Below are 19,977 nucleotides of genomic sequence, written 5' to 3'. Positions count from 1 at the left end.
TGCGAGGACACGTTCCACACACACTTCAACAAAGAGGGCGGCCTGAGTGGAAATGTGAGTGTTTGGGAAGCTGTGCAGACAAAGAAGGCGCCCTTTGGCCTGGGCCAAATGCTTGTGACACTCCCCTGGTCCTGCCGGGCTCTGAGGGCCCTGCCCTGGGCCCCCTGCTCCCCTGCCCTTTGTTCAGTCACAGCAGAGATGGCCACACCCACTCCCTCAGTGAGGGCAGTGTTCCAACCTCCTTCAGCCCCACCCCCTCTCCGCAGGTTACCATGGACTACCGATGCTGCATTCTGAGGCCAGGGCGTTCCAAGAATGCCAAGGGCAGACATGATGACCTTCAATGATTTCCTCTTGTGTCAGTTTTGGTCAACTTTAGGAGCTAGGAAATGGTCCCCTTTACAGAAATGTTCAAATTTACTGGCATTTCATATATTCTCTGCTATAACATTGTCCTGATTCTTTCTGTATATTCTTTACATATGTTTATGTTTTCCTTAATCAAAGTGTGTCTTTTAAATCTTTTCAAAGAATATTCTTTGGACTTACTAAATCACCTCAATTTTATACGTTTTCTGTTGTATTAAGTTCTGCTCATATCTTTATTTATATTTTTTCTATGTTCTCAGGGTTTGTTGTTTTGATCATCTGATGTCAATTAAAACACTTGGTTATTCATTTTAATAAACCTTTTTACTTAGAAAGATTTGAACTTTTGAAGATTCCAGTTTACTTGTAAGTTTCTAAGGGTCATGTCCTCTCCATTGTTGCTGGCCTAAGGCTTAGTTCACCATATAGCAATGTATATATTGACATATTTTCCCCTCGACTTTCTGTGATTCCCTACATCTCACCTTTCTTTGCAGAGAAGCCATTTGAAATACCCTTCACTTATTTCACAGCCAATAAGTCTTTGAAATAATGTGTATTTTTGAGAGAAATCTTCTTATATCATTAGGCAGAAAATCTGACCTGCCATAGTTTTCAAAACAGCATAATTTCACTCTTCTCAATGATTAATCTGTTGTATTACACAACCTTTGAGTATTTAGCTTTATCAATGACATGTACTTTACAAATGTTTTAGAGATCCTACCAGTCTTTGAAAACATCCTTGTTCCTTGTTCCAGTTCCAGTTTTATGTATATATTCTGCCTTGCACCTGATTATTCCAACATCTGATGGGTGGCCTTGGGAAACTAATTCTCATATTGATTGTTTTTGCTGATTGTCTCCCCTTGTAGCTGATTTCTTCATTATTGTGTAAATTTAGATCATGAGCTCATGTTTAGCTAAACAGCTGACATTGTAAAAGGCTTAAGTGTGAACGCTCGTAAGCTTCAGGAGAAAGTCGGCAAAGATTTTTTTGTGTCCCTCCGATGAGTTGCCCGCAAGGACCCCATTTTTTAGAAGTGTTGGTCCAATACTCCCTCTAGAGGCAGGGGATTCAGACAGGGCTGCTTTGCAACCCCCGATCTGGGGCAGCGGCTGTGGTCGACCTGTGGTCAGGGCAGGAGCCTCTCCGCGTTGGTCCCAGTGACCCATCTGCCTGCGAACTTCGGTCACCTGGCAGGAAGGTACGATGCCCAGTCCTATGGTTAGCTGTGCAGCGAGGTGTACTGCGAGGACACGTTCCACACACACTTCAACAAAGAGGGCGGCCTGAGTGGAAATGTGAGTGTTTGGGAAGCTGTGCAGACAAAGAACGTGCCCTTTGGCCTGGGCCAAATGCTTGTGACACTCCCCTGGTCCTGCCGGGCTCTGAGGGCCCTGCCCTGGGCCCCCTGCTCCCCTGCCCTTTGTTCAGTCACAGCAGAGATGGCCACACCCACTCCCTCAGTGAGGGCAGTGTTCCAACCTCCTTCAGCCCCACCCCCTCTCCGCAGGTTACCATGGACTTCCGATGCTGCATTCTGAGGCCAGGGCGTTCCAAGAATGCCAAGGGCAGACATGATGACCTTCAATGATTTCCTCTTGTGTCAGTTTTGGTCAACTTTAGGAGCTAGGAAATGGTCCCCTTTACAGAAATGTTCAAATTTACTGGCATTTCATATATTCTCTGCTATAACATTGTCCTGATTCTTTCTGTATATTCTTTACATATTTTTATGTTTTCCTTAATCAAAGTGTGTCTTTTAAATCTTTTCAAAGAATATTCTTTGGACTTACTAAATCACCTCAATTTTATACGTTTACTGTTGTATTAAATTCTGCTCATATCTTTATTTATATTTTTTCTATGTTCTCAGCGTTTGTTGTTTTGATCATCTGATGTCAATTAAAACACTTGGTTATTCATTTTAATAAATCTTTTTACTTATAAAGATTTGAACTTTTGAAGATTCCAGCTTACTTGTAAGTTTCTAAGGGTCAGGTCCTCTCCATTGTTGCTGGCCTAAGGCTTAGTTCACCATATAGCAATGTATATATTGACATATTTTCCCCTCGACTTTCTGTGATTCCCTACATCTCACCTTTCTTTGCAGACAAGCCATTTGAAATACCCTTAACTTATTTCACAGCCAATAAGTCTTTGAAATAATGTGTATTTTTGAGAGAAATCTTCTTATATCATTAGGCAGAAAATCTGACCTGCCATAGTTTTCAAAACAGCATAATTTCACTCTTCTTAATGATTAATCTGTTGTATTACACAACCTTGGGTATTTAGCTTTATCAATGACATGTACTTTACAAATGTTTTAGAGATCCTACCAGTCTTTGAAAACATCCTTGTTGCTTGTTGCAGTTCCAGTTTTATGTATATTTTCTGCCTTGCACCTGATTATTCCAACATCTGATGGATGGCCTTGGGAAACTAATTCTCATATTGATTGTTTTTGCTGATTGTCTCCACTTGTAGCTGATTTCTTCATTATTGTGTAAATTTAGATCATGAGCTCATGTTTAGCTATACAGCTGACATTGTAACAAGCTTAAGTGTGAACGCTCGTAAGCTTCAGGAGAAAGTCGGCAAAGATTTATTTGTGTCCCTCCGATGAGTTGCCCGCAAGGACCCCATTTTTTAGAAGTGTTGGTCCAATACTCCCTCTAGAGGCAGGGGATTCAGACAGGGCTGCTTTGCGTCCCCCAATCGGGGGCAGCGGCTGTAGTCGACCATTGGTCAGGGCAGGAGCCTCTCCGCGTTGGTCCCAGGGACCCATCTGCCTGCGAACTTCGGTCACCTAGCAGGAAGGTACGATGCCCAGTCCTATGGTTAGCTGTGCAGCGAGGTGTACTGCGAGGACACGTTCCACACACACTTCAACAAAGAGGGCGGCCTGAGTGGAAAGTTGAGTGTTTGGGAAGCTGTGCGGACAAAGAAGGCGCCCTTTGGCCTGGGCCAAATGCTTGTGACACACCCCTGGGCCTGCCAGACTCTGAGGGCCCTGCCCTGGGCCCCCTGCTCCCCTGCCCTTTGTTCAGTCACAGCAGAGATGGCCACACCCACTCCCTCAGTGAGGGCAGTGTTCCAACCTCCTTCAGCCCCGCCCCCTCTCTGCAGGTTACCATGGACAACCGATGCTGCATTCTGAGGCCAGGGCGTTCCGAGAATGCCAAGGGCAGACATGATGACCTTCAATGATTTCCTCTTGTGTCAGTTTTGGTCAACTTTAGGAGCTAGGAAATGGTCCCCTTTACAGAAATGTTCAAATTTACTGGCATTTCATATATTCTCTGCTATAACATTGTCCTGATTCTTTCTGTATATTCTTTACTTATGTTTTTGTTTTCCTTAATCAAAGTGTGTCTTTTAAATCTTTTCAAAGAATATTCTTTGGACTTACTAAATCACCTCAAATTTATACGTTTTCTGTTGTATTAAGTTCTGCTCATATCTTTATTTATATTTTTTCTATGTTCTCAGGGTTTGTTGTTTTGATCATCTGATGTCAATTAAAACACTTGGTTATTCATTTTAATAAATCTTTTTACTTATAAAGATTTGAACTTTTGAAGATTCCAGCTTACTTGTAAGTTTCTAAGGGTCAGGTCCTCTCCATTGTTGCTGGCCTAAGGCTTAGTTCACCATATAGCAATGTATATATTGACATATTTTCCCCTCGACTTTCTGTGATTCCCTACATCTCACCTTTCTTTGCAGACAAGCCATTTGAAATACCCTTCACTTATTTCACTGCCAATAAGTCTTTGAAATAATGTGTATTTTTGAGAGAAATCTTCTTATATCATTAGGCAGAAAATCTGACCTGCCATAGTTTTCAAAACAGCATAATTTCACTCTTCTCAATGATTAATCTGTTGTATTACACAACCTTTGAGTATTTAGCTTTATCAATGACATGTACTTTACAAATGTTTTAGAGATCCTACCAGTCTTTGAAAACATCCTTGTTCCTTGTTCTAGTTCCAGTTTTATGTATATATTCTGCCTTGCACCTGATTATTCCAACATCTGATGGGTGGCCTTGGGAAACTAATTCTCATATTGATTGTTTTTGCTGATTGTCTCCCCTTGTAGCTGATTTCTTCATTATTGTGTAAATTTAGATCATGAGCTCATGTTTAGCTAAACAGCTGACATTGTAAAAGGCTTAAGTGTGAACGCTCGTAAGCTTCAGGAGAAAGTCGGCAAAGATTTTTTTGTGTCCCTCCGATGAGTTGCCCGCAAGGACCCCATTTTTTAGAAGTGTTGGTCCAATACTCCCTCTAGAGGCAGGGGATTCAGACAGGGCTGCTTTGCAACCCCCGATCTGGGGCAGCGGCTGTGGTCGACCTGTGGTCAGGGCAGGAGCCTCTCCGCGTTGGTCCCAGTGACCCATCTGCCTGCGAACTTCGGTCACCTGGCAGGAAGGTACGATGCCCAGTCCTATGGTTAGCTGTGCAGCGAGGTGTACTGAGAGGACACGTTCCACACACACTTCAACAAAGAGGGCGGCCTGAGTGGAAATGTGAGTGTTTGGGAAGCTGTGCAGACAAAGAAGGCGCCCTTTGGCCTGGGCCAAATGCTTGTGACACTCCCCTGGTCCTGCCGGGCTCTGAGGGCCCTGCCCTGGGCCCCCTGCTCCCCTGCCCTTTGTTCAGTTACAGCAGAGATGGCCACACCCACTCCCTCAGTGAGGGCAGTGTTCCAACCTCCTTCAGCCCCACCCCCTCTCCGCAGGTTACCATGGACTACCGATGCTGCATTCTGAGGCCAGGGCGTTCCAAGAATGCCAAGGGCAGACATGATGACCTTCAATGATTTCCTCTTGTGTCAGTTTTGGTCAACTTTAGGAGCTAGGAAATGGTCCCCTTTACAGAAATGTTCAAATTTACTGGCATTTCATATATTCTCTGCTATAACATTGTCCTGATTCTTTCTGTATATTCTTTACATATGTTTATGTTTTCCTTAATCAAAGTGTGTCTTTTAAATCTTTTCAAAGAATATTCTTTGGACTTACTAAATCACCTCAATTTTATACGTTTTCTGTTGTATTAAGTTCTGCTCATATCTTTATTTATATTTTTCTATGTTCTCAGGGTTTGTTGTTTTGATCATCTGATGTCAATTAAAACACTTGGTTATTCATTTTAATAAACCTTTTTACTTATAAAGATTTGAACTTTTGAAGATTCCAGCTTACTTGTAAGTTTCTAAGGGTCAGGTCCTCTCCATTGTTGCTGGCCTAAGGCTTAGTTCACCATATAGCAATGTATATATTGACATATTTTCCCCTCGACTTTCTGTGATTCCCTACATCTCACCTTTCTTTGCAGACAAGCCATTTGAAATACCCTTCACTTATTTCACAGCCAATAAGTCTTTGAAATAATGTGTATTTTTGAGAGAAATCTTCTTATATCATTAGGCAGAAAATCTGACCTGCCATAGTTTTCAAAACAGCATAATTTCACTCTTCTCAATGATTAATCTGTTGTATTACACAACCTTTGAGTATTTAGCTTTATCAATGACATGTACTTTACAAATGTTTTAGAGATCCTACCAGTCTTAGTAAACATCCTTGTTCCTTGTTTCAGTTCCAGTTTTATGTATATTTTCTGCCTTGCACCTGATTATTCCAACATCTGATGGATGGCCTTGGGAAACTAATTCTCATATTGATTGTTTTTGCTGATTGTCTCCACTTGTAGCTGATTTCTTCATTATTGTGTAAATTTAGATCATGAGCTCATGTTTAGCTAAACAGCTGACATTGTATCAGGCTTAAGTGTGAACGCTCGTAAGCTCTAGGAGAAAGTCGGCAACGATTTATTTGTGTCCCTCCGATGAGTTACCCGCAAGGACCCCATTTTTTAGAAGTGTTGGTCCAATACTCCCTCTAGAGGCAGGGGATTCAGACAGGGCTGCTTTGCGGCCCCCGATCGGGGGCAGCGGCTGTGGTCGACCTGTGGTCAGGGCAGGAGCCTCTCCGCGTTGGTCCCAGGGACCCATCTGCCTGCGAACTTCGGTCACCTGGCAGGAAGGTACGATGCCCAGTCCTATGGTTAGCTGTGCAGCGAGGTGTACTGCGAGGACACGTTCCACACACACTTCAACAAAGAGGGCGGCCTGAGTGGAAAGGTGAGTGTTTGGGAAGCTGTGCGGACAAAGAAGGTGCCCTTTGGCCTGGGCCAAATGCTTGTGACACACCCCTGTGCCTGCCGGCCTCTGAGGGCCCTGCCCTGGGCCCCCTGCTCCCCTGCCCTTTGTTCAGTCACAGCAGAGATGGCCACACCCACTCCCTCAGTGAGGGCAGTGTTCCAACCTCCTTCAGCCCCGCCCCCTCTCCGCAGGTTACCATGGACTACCGATGCTGCATTCTGAGGCCAGGGCATTCCGAGAATGCCAAGGGCAGACATGATGACCTTCAATGATTTCCTCTTGTGTCAGTTTTGGTCAACTTTAGGAGCTAGGAAATGGTCCCCTTTACAGAAATGTTCAAATTTACTGGCATTTCATATATTCTCTGCTATAACATTGTCCTGATTCTTTCTGTATATTCTTTACTTATGTTTTTGTTTTCCTTAATCAAAGTGTGTCTTTTAAATCTTTTCAAAGAATATTCTTTGGACTTACTAAATCACCTCAATTTTATACGTTTTCTGTTGTATTAAGTTCTGCTCATATCTTTATTTATATTTTTTCTATGTTCTCAGGGTTTGTTGTTTTGATCATCTGATGTCAATTAAAACACTTGGTTATTCATTTTAATAAATCTTTTTACTTAGAAAGATTTGAACTTTTGAAGATTCCAGCTTACTTGTAAGTTTCTAAGGGTCAGGTCCTCTCCATTGTTGCTGGCCTAAGGCTTAGTTCACCATATAGCAATGTATATATTGACATATTTTCCCCTCGACTTTCTGTGATTCCCTACATCTCACCTTTCTTTGCAGACAAGCCATTTGAAATACCCTTCACTTATTTCACAGCCAATAAGTCTTTGAAATAATGTGTATTTTTGAGAGAAATCTTCTTATATCATTAGGCAGAAAATCTGACCCGCCATAGTTTTCAAAACAGCATAATTTCACTCTTCTCAATGATTAATCTGTTGTATTACACAACCTTTGAGTATTTAGCTTTATCAATGACATGTACTTTACAAATGTTTTAGAGATCCTACCAGTCTTTGAAAACATCCTTGTTCCTTGTTCCAGTTCCAGTTTTATGTATATATTCTGCCTTGCACCTGATTATTCCAACATCTGATGGGTGGCCTTGGGAAACTAATTCTCATATTGATTGTTTTTGCTGATTGTCTCCCCTTGTAGCTGATTTCTTCATTATTGTGTAAATTTAGATCATGAGCTCATGTTTAGCTAAACAGCTGACATTGTAAAAGGCTTAAGTGTGAACGCTCGTAAGCTTCAGGAGAAAGTCGGCAAAGATTTTTTTGTGTCCCTCCGATGAGTTGCCCGCAAGGACCCCAGTTCTTAGAAGTGTTGGTCCAATACTCCCTCTAGAGGCAGGGGATTCAGACAGGGCTGCTTTGCAACCCCCGATCTGGGGCAGCGGCTGTGGTCGACCTGTGGTCAGGGCAGGAGCCTCTCCGCGTTGGTCCCAGTGACCCATCTGCCTGCGAACTTCGGTCACCTGGCAGGAAGGTACGATGCCCAGTCCTATGGTTAGCTGTGCAGCGAGGTGTACTGCGAGGACACGTTCCACACACACTTCAACAAAGAGGGCGGCCTGAGTGGAAATGTGAGTGTTTGGGAAGCTGTGCAGACAAAGAAGGCGCCCTTTGGCCTGGGCCAAATGCTTGTGACACTCCCCTGGTCCTGCCGGGCTCTGAGGGCCCTGCCCTGGGCCCCCTGCTCCCCTGCCCTTTGTTCAGTCACAGCAGAGATGGCCACACCCACTCCCTCAGTGAGGGCAGTGTTCCAACCTCCTTCAGCCCCACCCCCTCTCCGCAGGTTACCATGGACTACCGATGCTGCATTCTGAGGCCAGGGCGTTCCAAGAATGCCAAGGGCAGACATGATGACCTTCAATGATTTCCTCTTGTGTCAGTTTTGGTCAACTTTAGGAGCTAGGAAATGGTCCCCTTTACAGAAATGTTCAAATTTACTGGCATTTCATATATTCTCTGCTATAACATTGTCCTGATTCTTTCTGTATATTCTTTACATATGTTTTTGTTTTCCTTAATCAAAGTGTGTCTTTTAAATCTTTTCAAAGAGTATTCTTTGGACTTACTAAATCACCTCAATTTTATACGTTTCCTGTTGTATTAAGTTCTGCTCATATCTTTATTTATATTTTTTCTATGTTCTCAGGGTTTGTTGTTTTGATCATCTGATGTCAATTAAAACACTTGGTTATTCATTTTAATAAATCTTTTTACTTATAAAGATTTGAACTTTTGAAGATTCCAGCTTACTTGTAAGTTTCTAAGGGTCAGGTCCTCTCCATTGTTGTTGGCCTAAGGCTTAGTTCACCATATAGCAATGTATATATTGACATATTTTCCCCTCAACTTTATGTGATTCCCTACATCTCACCTTTCTTTGCAGACAAGCCATTTGAAATACTCTTAACTTATTTCACAGCCAATAAGTCTTTGAAATAATGTGTATTTTTGAGAGAAATCTTCTTATATCATTAGGCAGAAAATCTGACCTGCCATAGTTTTCAAAACAGCATAATTTCACTCTTCTCAATGATTAATCTGTTGTATTACACAACCTTTGAGTATTTAGCTTTATCAATGACATGTACTTTACAAATGTTTTAGAGATCCTACCAGTCTTTGAAAGCATCCTTGTTCCTTGTTTCAGTTCCAGTTTTATGTATATTTTCTGCCTTGCACCTGATTATTCCAACATCTGATGGATGGCCTTGGGAGACTAATTCTCATATTGATTGTTTTTGCTGATTGTCTCCACTTGTAGCTGATTTCTTCATTATTGTGTAAATTTAGATCATGAGCTCATGTTTAGCTAAACAGCTGACATTGTAACAGGCTTAAGTGTGAACGCTCGTAAGCTTCAGGAGAAAGTCGGCAAAGATTTATTTGTGTCCCTCCGATGAGTTGCCGGCAAGGAACCCATTTTTTACAAGTGTTGGTCCAATACTCCCTCTAGAGGCAAGGGATTCAGACAGGGCTGCTTTGCGGCCCCCGATCTGGGGCAGCGGCTGTGGTCGACCTGTGGTCAGGGCAGGAGCCTCTCCGCGTTGGTCCCAGGGACCCATCTGCCTGCGAACTTCGGTCACCTGGCAGGAAGGTACGATGCCCAGTCCTATGGTTAGCTGTGCAGCGAGGTGTACTGCAAGGACACGTTCCACACACACTTCAACAAAGAGGGCGGCCTGAGTGGAAAGGTGAGTGTTTGGGAAGCTGTGCAGACAAAGAAGGTGCCCTTTGGCCTGGGCCAAATGCTTGTGACACACCCCTGGGCCTGCCGGCCTCTGAGTGCCCTGGAATGGGCCCCCTGACTCTCTGCCCTTTGTTCAGTCACAGCAGAGATGGCCACACCCACTCCCTCAGTGAGGGCAGTGTTCCAACCTCCTTCAGCCCCGCCCCCTCTCCGCAGGTTACCATGGACTACCGATGCTGCATTCCGAGGCCAGGGCGTTCCAAGAATGCCAAGGGCAGACATGATGACCTTCAATGATTTCCTCTTGTGTCAGTTTTGGTCAACTTTAGGAGCTAGGAAATGGTCCCCTTTACAGAAATGTTCAAATTTACTGGCATTTCATATATTCTCTGCTATAACATTGTCCTGATTCTTTCTGTATATTCTTTACATATGTTTATGTTTTCCTTAATCAAAGTGTGTCTTTTAAATCTTTTCAAAGAATATTCTTTGGACTTACTAAATCACCTCAATTTTATACGTTTTCTGTTGTATTAAGTTCTGCTCATATCTTTATTTATATTTTTTTCTATGTTCTCAGGGTTTGTTGTTTTGATCATCTGATGTCAATTAAAACACTTGGTTATTCATTTTAATAAATCTTTTTACTTAGAAAGATTTGAACTTTTGAAGATTCCAGCTTACTTGTAAGTTTCTAAGGGTCAGGTCCTCTCCATTGTTGCTGGCCTAAGGCTTAGTTCACCATATAGCAATGTATATATTGACATATTTTCCCCTCGACTTTCTGTGATTCCCTACATCTCACCTTTCTTTGCAGACAAGCCATTTGAAATACCCTTCACTTATTTCACAGCCAATAAGTCTTTGAAATAATGTGTATTTTTGAGAGAAATCTTCTTATATCATTAGGCAGAAAATCTGACCCGCCATAGTTTTCAAAACAGCATAATTTCACTCTTCTCAATGATTAATCTGTTGTATTACACAACCTTTGAGTATTTAGCTTTATCAATGACATGTACTTTACAAATGTTTTAGAGATCCTACCAGTCTTTGAAAACATCCTTGTTCCTTGTTCCAGTTCCAGTTTTATGTATATATTCTGCCTTGCACCTGATTATTCCAACATCTGATGGGTGGCCTTGGGAAACTAATTCTCATATTGATTGTTTTTGCTGATTGTCTCCCCTTGTAGCTGATTTCTTCATTATTGTGTAAATTTAGATCATGAGCTCATGTTTAGCTAAACAGCTGACATTGTAAAAGGCTTAAGTGTGAACGCTCGTAAGCTTCAGGAGAAAGTCGGCAAAGATTTTTTTGTGTCCCTCCGATGAGTTGCCCGCAAGGACCCCAGTTCTTAGAAGTGTTGGTCCAATACTCCCTCTAGAGGCAGGGGATTCAGACAGGGCTGCTTTGCAACCCCCGATCTGGGGCAGCGGCTGTGGTCGACCTGTGGTCAGGGCAGGAGCCTCTCCGCGTTGGTCCCAGTGACCCATCTGCCTGCGAACTTCGGTCACCTGGCAGGAAGGTACGATGCCCAGTCCTATGGTTAGCTGTGCAGCGAGGTGTACTGCGAGGACACGTTCCACACACACTTCAACAAAGAGGGCGGCCTGAGTGGAAATGTGAGTGTTTGGGAAGCTGTGCAGACAAAGAAGGCGCCCTTTGGCCTGGGCCAAATGCTTGTGACACTCCCCTGGTCCTGCCGGGCTCTGAGGGCCCTGCCCTGGGCCCCCTGCTCCCCTGCCCTTTGTTCAGTCACAGCAGAGATGGCCACACCCACTCCCTCAGTGAGGGCAGTGTTCCAACCTCCTTCAGCCCCACCCCCTCTCCGCAGGTTACCATGGACTACCGATGCTGCATTCTGAGGCCAGGGCGTTCCAAGAATGCCAAGGGCAGACATGATGACCTTCAATGATTTCCTCTTGTGTCAGTTTTGGTCAACTTTAGGAGCTAGGAAATGGTCCCCTTTACAGAAATGTTCAAATTTACTGGCATTTCATATATTCTCTGCTATAACATTGTCCTGATTCTTTCTGTATATTCTTTACATATGTTTTTGTTTTCCTTAATCAAAGTGTGTCTTTTAAATCTTTTCAAAGAATATTCTTTGGACTTACTAAATCACCTCAATTTTATACGTTTCCTGTTGTATTCAGTTCTGCTCATATCTTTATTTATATTTTTTCTATGTTCTCAGGGTTTGTTGTTTTGATCATCTGATGTCAATTAAAACACTTGGTTATTCATTTTAATAAATCTTTTTACTTATAAAGATTTGAACTTTTGAAGATTCCAGCTTACTTGTAAGTTTCTAAGGGTCAGTTCCTCTCCATTGTTGTTGGCCTAAGGCTTAGTTCACCATATAGCAATGTATATATTGACATATTTTCCCCTCAACTTTATGTGATTCCCTACATCTCACCTTTCTTTGCAGACAAGCCATTTGAAATACTCTTAACTTATTTCACAGCCAATAAGTCTTTGAAATAATGTGTATTTTTGAGAGAAATCTTCTTATATCATTAGGCAGAAAATCTGACCTGCCATAGTTTTCAAAACAGCATAATTTCACTCTTCTCAATGATTAATCTGTTGTATTACACAACCTTTGAGTATTTAGCTTTATCAATGACATGTACTTTACAAATGTTTTAGAGATCCTACCAGTCTTTGAAAGCATCCTTGTTCCTTGTTTCAGTTCCAGTTTTATGTATATTTTCTGCCTTGCACCTGATTATTCCAACATCTGATGGATGGCCTTGGGAGACTAATTCTCATATTGATTGTTTTTGCTGATTGTCTCCACTTGTAGCTGATTTCTTCATTATTGTGTAAATTTAGATCATGAGCTCATGTTTAGCTAAACAGCTGACATTGTAACAGGCTTAAGTGTGAACGCTCGTAAGCTTCAGGAGAAAGTCGGCAAAGATTTATTTGTGTCCCTCCGATGAGTTGCCGGCAAGGAACCCATTTTTTACAAGTGTTGGTCCAATACTCCCTCTAGAGGCAAGGGATTCAGACAGGGCTGCTTTGCGGCCCCCGATCTGGGGCAGCGGCTGTGGTCGACCTGTGGTCAGGGCAGGAGCCTCTCCGCGTTGGTCCCAGGGACCCATCTGCCTGCGAACTTCGGTCACCTGGCAGGAAGGTACGATGCCCAGTCCTATGGTTAGCTGTGCAGCGAGGTGTACTGCAAGGACACGTTCCACACACACTTCAACAAAGAGGGCGGCCTGAGTGGAAAGGTGAGTGTTTGGGAAGCTGTGCAGACAAAGAAGGTGCCCTTTGGCCTGGGCCAAATGCTTGTGACACACCCCTGGGCCTGCCGGCCTCTGAGTGCCCTGGAATGGGCCCCCTGACTCTCTGCCCTTTGTTCAGTCACAGCAGAGATGGCCACACCCACTCCCTCAGTGAGGGCAGTGTTCCAACCTCCTTCAGCCCCGCCCCCTCTCCGCAGGTTACCATGGACTACCGATGCTGCATTCCGAGGCCAGGGCGTTCCAAGAATGCCAAGGGCAGACATGATGACCTTCAATGATTTCCTCTTGTGTCAGTTTTGGTCAACTTTAGGAGCTAGGAAATGGTCCCCTTTACAGAAATGTTCAAATTTACTGGCATTTCATATATTCTCTGCTATAACATTGTCCTGATTCTTTCTGTATATTCTTTACATATGTTTATGTTTTCCTTAATCAAAGTGTGTCTTTTAAATCTTTTCAAAGAATATTCTTTGGACTTACTAAATCACCTCAATTTTATACGTTTTCTGTTGTATTAAGTTCTGCTCATATCTTTATTTATATTTTTTTCTATGTTCTCAGGGTTTGTTGTTTTGATCATCTGATGTCAATTAAAACACTTGGTTATTCATTTTAATAAATCTTTTTACTTAGAAAGATTTGAACTTTTGAAGATTCCAGCTTACTTGTAAGTTTCTAAGGGTCAGGTCCTCTCCATTGTTGCTGGCCTTAGGCTTAGTTCACCATATAGCAATGTATATATTGACATATTTTCCCCTCGACTTTCTGTGATTCCCTACATCTCGCCTTTCTTTGCAGACAAGCCATTTGAAATACCCTTCACTTATTTCACAGCCAATAAGTCTTTGAAATAATGTGTATTTTTGAGAGAAATCTTCTTATATCATTAGGCAGAAAATCTGACCTGCCATAGTTTTCAAAACAGCATAATTTCACTCTTCTCAATGATTAATCTGTTGTATTACACAACCTTTGAGTATTTAGCTTTATCAATGACATGTACTTTACAAATGTGCTTTACAAATGTACTTTACAAATGTTTTAGAAATCCTACCAGTCTTTGAAAACATCCTTGTTCCTTGTTTCAGTTCCAGTTTTATGTATATTTTCTGCCTTGCACCTGATTATTCCAACATCTGATGAATGGCCTTGGGAAACTAATTCTCATATTGATTGTTTTTGCTGATTGTCTCCACTTGTAGCTGATTTCTTCATTATTGTGTAAATTTAGATCATGAGCTCATGTTTAGCTAAACAGCTGACATTGTAACAGTCTTAAGTGTGAATGCTCATAAGCTTCAGGAGAAAGTCGTCCAAGATTTATTTGTGTCCCTCCGATGAGTTGCCCGCAAGGACCCCATTTTTTAGAAGTGATGGTCCAATACTCCCTCTAGAGGCAGGGGATTCAGACAGGGCTGCTTTGTGGCCTCCGATCTGGGGCAGCGGCTGTGGTCGACCTGTGGTCAGGGCAGGAGCCTCTCCGCGTTGGTCCCAGGGACCCATCTGCCTGCGAACTTCGGTCACTGGCAGGAAGGTACGATGCCCAGTCCTATGGTTAGCTGTGCAGCGAGGTGTACTGCGAGGACACGTTCCACACACACTTCAACAAAGAGGGCCGCCTGAGTGGAAAGGTGAGGGTTTGGGAAGCTGTGCGGAAAAAGAAGGCGCCCTTTGGCCTGGGCCATATGCTTGTGACACACCCCTGGGCCTGCCGGACTCTGAGGGCCATGCCCTGGGCTCCCTGCTCCCCTGCCCTTTGTTCAGTCACAGCAGAGATGGCCACACCCACTCCCTCAGTGAGGGCAGTGTTCCTACCTCCTTCAGCCCCGCCCCCTCTCCGCAGGTTACCATGGACTACGGATGCTGCATTCTGAGGCCAGGGCGTTCCAAGAATGCCAAGGGCAGACATGATGACCTTCAATGATTTCCTCTTGTGTCAGTTTTGGTCAACTTTAGGAGCTAGGAAATGGTCCCCTTTACAGAAATGTTCAAATTTACTGGCATTTCATATATTCTCTGCTATAACATTGTCCTGATTCTTTCTGTATATTCTTTACTTATGTTTTTGTTTTCCTTAATCAAAGTGTGTCTTTTAAATCTTTTCAAAGAATATTCTTTGGACTTACTAAATCACCTCAATTTTATACGTTTTCTGTTGTATTAAGTTCTGCTCATATCTTTATTTATATTTTTTCTATGTTCTCAGGTTTTGTTGTTTGGATCATCTGATGTCAATTAAAACACTTGGTTATTCATTTTAATAAATCTTTTTACTTATAAAGATTTGAACTTTTGAAGATTCCAGCTTACTTGTAAGTTTCTAAGGGTCAGGTCCTCTCCATTGTTGCTGGCCTAAGGCTTAGTTCACCATATAGCAATGTATATATTGACATATTTTCCCCTCGACTTTCTGTGATTCCCTACATCTCACCTTTCTTTGCAGACAAGACATTTGAAATACCCTTAACTTATTTCACAGCCAATAAGTCTTTGAAATAATGTGTATTATTTAGAGAAATCTTCTTATATCATTAGGCAGAAAATCTGGCCTGCCATAGTTTTCAAAACAGCATAATTTCCCTCTTCTCAATGATTAATCTGTTGTATTCCACAACCTTTGAGTATTTAGCTTTATCAATGACATGTACTTTACAAATGTTTTAGAGATCCTACCAGTCTTTGAAAACATCCTTGTTCCTTGTTTCAGTTCCAGTTTTATGTATATTTTCTGCCTTGCACCTGATTATTCCAACATCTGATGGATGGCCTTGGGAAACTAATTCTCATATTGATTGTTTTTGCTGATTGTCTCCACTTGTAGCTGATTTCTTCATTATTGTGTAAATTTAGATCATGAGCTCATGTTTAGCTAAACAGCTGACATTGTAACAGGCTTAAGTGTGAACGCTCGTAAGCTTCAGGAGAAAGTCGGCAAAGATTTATTTGTGTCCCTCCGATGAGTTGCCCGCAAGGACCCCATTTTTTAGAAGTGTTGGTCCAACACTCCCTCTAGAGGCAGGGGATTCAGACAGGGCTGCTTTGCGGCCCCCGATCTGCGGCAGCGGCTGTGGTCGACCTGTGGTCAGGGCAGGAGCCTCTCCGCGTTGGTCCCAGGGACCCATCTGCCTGCGAACTTCGGTCACCTGGCAGGAAGGTACGATGCCCAGTCCTATGGTTAACTGTGCAGCGAGGTGTACTGCGAGGACACGTTCCACACACACTTCAACAAAGAGGGCGGCCTGAGTGGAAATGTGAGTGTTTGGGAAGCTGTGCAGACAAAGAAGGCGCCCTTTGGCCTGGGCCAAATGCTTGTGACACTCCCCTGGTCCTGCCGGGCTCTGAGGGCCCTGCCCTGGGCCCCCTGCTCCCCTGCCCTTTGTTCAGTCACAGCAGAGATGGCCACACCCACTCCCTCAGTGAGGGCAGTGTTCCAACCTCCTTCAGCCCCACCCCCTCTCCGCAGGTTACCATGGACTACCGATGCTGCATTCTGAGGCCAGGGCATTCCAAGAATGCCAAGGGCAGACATGATGACCTTCAATGATTTCCTCTTGTGTCAGTTTTGGTCAACTTTAGGAGCTAGGAAATGGTCCCCTTTACAGAAATGTTCAAATTTACTGGCATTTCATATATTCTCTGCTATAACATTGTCCTGAATCTTTCTGTATATTCTTTACATATGTTTATGTTTTCCTTAATCAAAGTGTGTCTTTTAAATCTTTTCAAAGAATATTCTTTGGACTTACTAAATCACCTCAATTTTATACGTTTTCTGTTGTATTCAGTTCTGCTCATATCTTTATTTATATTTTTTCTATGTTCTCAGGGTTTGTTGTTTTGATCATCTGATGTCAATTAAAACACTTGGTTATTCATTTTAATAAATCTTTTTCCTTAGAAAGATTTGAACTTTTGAAGATTCCAGCTTACTTGTAAGTTTCTAAGGGTCAGGTCCTCTCCATTGTTGCTGGCCTAAGGCTTAGTTCACCATATAGCAATGTATATATTGCCATATTTTCCCCTCGACTTTCTGTGATTCCCTACATCTCACCTTTCTTTGCAGACAAGCCATTTGAAATACCCTTCACTTATTTCACAGCCAATAAGTCTTTGAAATAATGTGTATTTTTGAGAGAAATCTTCTTATATCATTAGGCAGAAAATCTGACCTGCCATAGTTTTCAAAACAGCATAATTTCACTCTTCTCAATGATTAATCTGTTGTATTACACAACCTTTGAGTATTTAGCTTTATCAATGACATGTACTTTACAAATGTTTTAGAGATCCTACCAGTCTTTGAAAACATCCTTGTTCCTTGTTTCAGTTCCAGTTTTATGTATATTTTCTGCCTTGCACCTGATTATTCCAACATCTGATGGATGGCCTTGGGAAACTAATTCTCATATTGATTGTTTTTGCTGATTGTCTCCACTTGTAGCTGATTTCTTCATTATTGTGTAAATTTAGATCATGAGCTCATGTTTAGCTAAACAGCTGACATTGTAACAGGTTTAAGTGTGAACGCTCGTAAGCTTCAGGAGAAAGTCGGCAAAGATTTATTTGTGTCCCTTCGATGAGTTGCCCGCAAGGGCCCCATTTTTTAGAAGTGTTGGTCCAAAACACCCTCTAGAGGCAGGGGATTCAGACAGGGATGATTTGTGGTCCCCGATCTGGGGCAGCGACTGTGGTCGACCTGTGGTCAGGGCAGGAGCCTCTCCGTGTTGGTCCCAGGGACCCATCTGCCTGCGAACTTCGGTCACCTGGCAGGAAGGTACGATGCCCAGTCCTATGGTTAGCTGTGCAGCGAGGTGTACTGCGAGGACATGTTCCACACACACTTCAACAAAGAGGGCGGCCTGAGTGGAAAGGTGAGTGTTTGGGAAGCTGTGCAGACAAAGAAGGTGCCCTTTGGCCTGGGCCAAATGCTTGTGACACACCCCTGGGCCTGCCGGCCTCTGAGGGCCCTGCCCTGGGTCCCCTGCTCCCCTGCCCTTTGTTCAGTCACAGCAGAGATGGCCACACTCACTCCCTCAGTGAGGGCAGTGTTCCAACCTCCTTCAGCCCCGCCCCCTCCCCGCAGGTTACCATGGACTACCGATGCTGCATTCTGAGGCCAGGGCGTTCCGAGAATGCCAAGGGCAGACATGATGACCTTCAATGATTTCCTCTTGTGTCAGTTTTGGTCAACTTTAGGAGCTAGGAAATGGTCCCCTTTACAGAAATGTTCAAATTTACTGGCATTTCATATATTCTCTGCTATAACATTGTCCTGATTCTTTCTGTATATTCTTTACTTATGTTTTTGTTTTCCTTAATCAAAGTGTGTCTTTTAAATCTTTTCAAAGAATATTCTTTGGACTTACTAAATCACCTCAATTTTATACGTTTTCTGTTGTATTAAGTTCTGCTCATATCTTTATTTATATTTTTTCTATGTTCTCAGGGTTTGTTGTTTTGATCATCTGATGTCAATTAAAACACTTGGTTATTCATTTTAATAAATCTTTTTACTTAGAAAGATTTGAACTTTTGAAGATTCCAGCTTACTTGTAAGTTTCTAAGGGTCAGGTCCTCTCCATTGTTGCTGGCCTAAGGCTTAGTTCACCATATAGCAATGTATATATTGACATATTTTCCCCTCGACTTTCTGTGATTCCCTACATCTCACCTTTCTTTGCAGACAAGCCATTTGAAATACCCTTCACTTATTTCACAGCCAATAAGTCTTTGAAATAATGTGTATTTTTGAGAGAAATCTTCTTATATCATTAGGCAGAAAATCTGACCCGCCATAGTTTTCAAAACAGCATAATTTCACTCTTCTCAATGATTAATCTGTTGTATTACACAACCTTGGGTATTTAGCTTTATCAATGACATGTACTTTACAAATGTTTTAGAGATCCTACCAGTCTTTGAAAACATCCTTGTTCCTTGTTCCAGTTCCAGTTTTATGTATATATTCTGCCTTGCACCTGATTATTCCAACATCTGATGGGTGGCCTTGGGAAACTAATTCTCATATTGATTGTTTTTGCTGATTGTCTCCCCTTGTAGCTGATTTCTTCATTATTGTGTAAATTTAGATCATGAGCTCATGTTTAGCTAAACAGCTGACATTGTAAAAGGCTTAAGTGTGAACGCTCGTAAGCTTCAGGAGAAAGTCGGCAAAGATTTTTTTGTGTCCCTCCGATGAGTTGCCCGCAAGGACCCCAGTTCTTAGAAGTGTTGGTCCAATACTCCCTCTAGAGGCAGGGGATTCAGACAGGGCTGCTTTGCAACCCCCGATCTGGGGCAGCGGCTGTGGTCGACCTGTGGTCAGGGCAGGAGCCTCTCCGCGTTGGTCCCAGTGACCCATCTGCCTGCGAACTTCGGTCACCTGGCAGGAAGGTACGATGCCCAGTCCTATGGTTAGCTGTGCAGCGAGGTGTACTGCGAGGACACGTTCCACACACACTTCAACAAAGAGGGCGGCCTGAGTGGAAATGTGAGTGTTTGGGAAGCTGTGCAGACAAAGAAGGCGCCCTTTGGCCTGGGCCAAATGCTTGTGACACTCCCCTGGTCCTGCCGGGCTCTGAGGGCCCTGCCCTGGGCCCCCTGCTCCCCTGCCCTTTGTTCAGTCACAGCAGAGATGGCCACACACACTCCCTCAGTGAGGGCAGTGTTCCAACCTCCTTCAGCCCCACCCCCTCTCCGCAGGTTACCATGGACTACCGATGCTGCATTCTGAGGCCAGGGCGTTCCAAGAATGCCAAGGGCAGACATGATGACCTTCAATGATTTCCTCTTGTGTCAGTTTTGGTCAACTTTAGGAGCTAGGAAATGGTCCCCTTTACAGAAATGTTCAAATTTACTGGCATTTCATATATTCTCTGCTATAACATTGTCCTGATTCTTTCTGTATATTCGTTACATATGTTTTTGTTTTCCTTAATCAAAGTGTGTC

The sequence above is a fragment of the Hyperoodon ampullatus genome, assembly GCF_949752795.1.
Source record: "Hyperoodon ampullatus genome assembly, chromosome: 6".
NCBI classification, from domain to species: Eukaryota; Metazoa; Chordata; class Mammalia; order Artiodactyla; family Ziphiidae; genus Hyperoodon; species Hyperoodon ampullatus.
Note: the sequence above shows the minus strand (reverse complement) of the source record.